Source organism: Cervus elaphus, chromosome 26 (genome assembly GCF_910594005.1).
Source record: "Cervus elaphus chromosome 26, mCerEla1.1, whole genome shotgun sequence".
NCBI lineage: Eukaryota > Metazoa > Chordata > Mammalia > Artiodactyla > Cervidae > Cervus > Cervus elaphus.
Window position 1 is genome coordinate 22,241,251 of NC_057840.1, and position 3,789 is coordinate 22,245,039.

The 3,789-nt window shown below is 37.9% G+C and overlaps 1 pseudogene; it reads right to left on the reverse strand.

Annotated features, from left to right (window-relative positions):
• Positions 1 to 1,768: 1,768 nt before the first annotated feature.
• On the reverse strand, positions 1,769 to 3,566 carry LOC122684117 (annotated as a pseudogene).
• Positions 3,567 to 3,789: the final 223 nt, after the last annotated feature.

Sequence of the window (3,789 nt, forward strand, 5' to 3'; positions counted from 1 at the left end):
TGCCATCTGTCCACATTATCCATCCATTCATTTAGTCGTATTCACTAATTCATTCATTCCGGCAGTAAACATATTGTCTGCCTACTATGCACCAGGGTCTGTGCTGCGAGCTGGGAGGGATACAAAGATGTATAAGCTAAGGTTCCTGCTTTCAAATTGCTTATTTTCTCAGCCCCCAAGATTACTGCACAAACCATCAACTAGAGTGGAAAGCACACTTGCTCCCTGAGGCCAGTTCTTCTAATATCTGTCACACATGGCCTATTCAACTCAGCTACCGAACAACTCTCCAAAGAAAGATTTCGGATCAAGGCATAAAAGCAAGTGGTTATGGTTTCCTGAAATAATCTTGCCTCCCTCTCCTGTTGGGAAACATAGTTGGCAATGGAGACGGAGGAGTTTTAGAAACTAGGAAAAACAATCACTTGATCTTCAATAGTTCTGAAATGTCATTGTAGCTGATAACTTCATAAAAGTTATTGCTTAGTGAAAGCAAACCACTAAGTTATTTAACCTGACATCTTCCATAAGTTGGTAGAAGAAATGCTAACCACTAGTAGAAAAGCTGAAATTTTTGAGAGAAAGGTGATTGGCTTAATTTAGTGGGAAGTATAAAACTATTCTGAAGAATATGTATACTTATTTATATATAATACATCTTATTTATATGCATAATATATATGTATGACTGAATCACTTTGCTATACATCTGAAACTTACACAACAATTGTAAATCAACTATATTTTAATAAAAATTTTAAAAAATTCTTAAGATGAGAGCAGTTGAAAACTATTCAAGAATTCATGGCTCACGAAACACTTGTATTCCTGAAAATCAATATCAAAACCTTACGCTGATCAAGATGGCAATCTCAGAATCATATCCCCCGTTGAAGGTTTTTGAGTTCCAGTAGGTGATAAGTCTTTGAAAATGAATAATTGAGTCTCAGAAAACAGAAGTGGAAGGCTTTGGAGTTTTTCAATGTGATCCTCTACCTGTCCGAGAGTCTCCTGGACAACATTCCTAGATGAAGGAATTGTTGGATTCTGTATAAATGCGTAGAAATGGGTTCCACATCCTGCAAGTCTGCCCTCCTCTTTTCAGTCAGTTCTGGCTAGCAGAAACGTAGTGGTTATGTTTGCTGAGATCTTCCTTGTGAAACACCCCCTCACTGATTTCAGGCAGCTGGTCCAAGCAGGCAGGCCTAACACCTAAATAATTTTGAGGACAGCTTTAGGTTTCCTACCCAGGACCTTCCTTCTCTCAGCACAGTCCCTTCAATGTTTTCAGTGGTTCTGCATTTGGTAGTTTCTAGTCCTTCTGCCTTCTCCAGTCACTCTCTTCCAAGTATTCTTTGGTTAGTTATCCTTCCTCTCAAAGTCTGATCCCCAGAGCTGAGAACTGTTTCCAGGAGTATATAACATATGCATATGTCCGGGTGCGAGACTATCCCAGACTCTGGACCACGTCTGGTCCAGTTCTACCAATGTGATCTAAGATCACGTTGACTTGTTCAACAGCATCATTGCTCTGTGGATTCATATTGACTGAAAATCCTTGGGGTCTTTTACATGAGGCTTTTATTCAGCTCTCATCACTCTGGATTTGCCATGCTATTCAATTTTATGTTAATCCCTGTTATTTATTATCTTGGTAACATCAAGTTTATTTCATTTTTTTTCCTAGAGCCATTAGTTTTATTTGTAGAGTTTACAAATCAAAACATAGCAAATAATTACACATCAATATCGGTTGGAATACCAAATATTATTTCACAACTGCCACTGTGTGTTTTTTTCTCTGACACAAGCTGCATAGACCCAGGCTTTCTATGTTTGATACGATTCAGTTCCTTTCATCAACAAGCTTCTTTCATGATGTGCTGTTCCTAAATCTGACTGTAAATAGGTTTTGTTAGATGTTAGTGACAAGGGACACGTTTCATGTGAGGATGATGTTGAAATTTCTCCTTTAATTTCTGGTTATAATCTGTGGCTGTATTTTCTTAAGGTGTAAGCACACCCAACTTTTCAAAAGCATTAGTTTTTCATAGATGAATGTTTATTTCATTATATCCATATATGATGTGCAGTACTTGCTGTCAAAAGTGCATTTTACATGGATAACATGGTTTTTTGTTTTGTTTTTGGCCCCACCTTGCTGTATATGGGATCTTAACTCCCTGACCAGGGATCAAACCCACACCTCCTGCACTGGAAGTGCAGCATCTTAACCAGGGAAATCCCGCAGATAACATGTTGCATTCTCTGTGTGAGATAGACTTTTGTCCACAGGTAAGGTTCATATGGATTTATCAAAACTAGCAGACACAAATGATTTCCCAGTGGTAGAATAATCCACATCATGCCCCACAGATACATGAACTATATGTACAATTACAGGCCTGTCCAGAGCATACATATTAAAAGTATATAAGTAGTCATCTTCATTTGCTGCAGTAAGAATGAAAGCGTCCATAGGGCTTCAGCAGATTGTATTGGTTCTCATATCCAAGATGATCTTTTTCAGAGAAATAGCATACCTCATATCATACAGTATATTCCTGTGAGAAGCACAGCTTCCCAAGAGAAATGTTTCAATTAGGTTAAAGTTAACACCATTTATACCATCAAATCCCCAAGTCATTGAACATATAGGATTGACTCTGTTTATCCTAAACGTCTACTTGCTATCCACATGTGGCAAAAACAACTTCTTTCCAGTGATGATCAATTCCTGTATATACTGTCTTTCCTAATACTGTGTGCAACAATTCCTCCTCTTCTTCATAGTTTGGTTCACCCATTTTCCATTGCTTCGGAGTTTTAACTACCAACAGTTAAAAGAAAAAAAAAAGTTCCACAAAACAAGTACATATTCCTTATACAAAATCTTCATGTGCTTGTACCACATGAATACATTTCACTTAGTCAGGTTCCAAATTCTAACCTGTCCATCACACACCGCAGAGAGTACAGTAGGCAGGCTCTTTGGATGCTTTGCCAAACCACTGACTCCATCTCAGTGACCCGCCAGGGAAACATCAGTTCATTTCAGTTTGTGGGTTTCTGTCTAGCTCTGCCCTCTTGACTTCTGTGGTCTCCTAGCTTAATAAGGATGGCATCATTATTTCATCTCAATTATTGATTAAAATGATTTTTAAAAGGACACAAATCACACAAATCAAGTGAGTAACAGAAAGTTACCAAAGTTTCTAGAATGATGATAACAACTACTACTATCATATATTGGACAATTATTCATGCCAGACACTACACTAAGTACTTTATGTATCTCATCTCCCATGCAGCATTCAGAAAACTCTATAGTATCATTGTCACCAGATTATAGATGAGAAAATTGACTAGAAGTCTAAGAAGGTAACTTGCCCTAAAGAATGCAGTTAATAATTATGTGGAGGAAGAACTCGAACTAAGGACTGACTCATGCCTGAGCCCAGTTTATTAAGCACTCTCCTGTAATCGCGTCTGTAAGGAAAATGTATCAAACCATAGACAAAGTCAATGATAAAAATGAGCAAGGTACCTTTTATAACCCTTTGCATTAATGCGCGTTTGTTCGTTTACCACACATCCCTCTCAAGTGCAAGGGGTCGAATTCCTCATACTCTTCTATTCAAGTCACACTATTATTGCTGTAGGGCTCCATTCACATTTTACTTTCTTATTCTTTTAACCCCATTTTCCACTTCCATTCACCTCTCCCCAGGGGAAATCGTGCTAGGGTGTTTGATCTATAACCTTGAATTTGTGTATATCTTTGTAAAA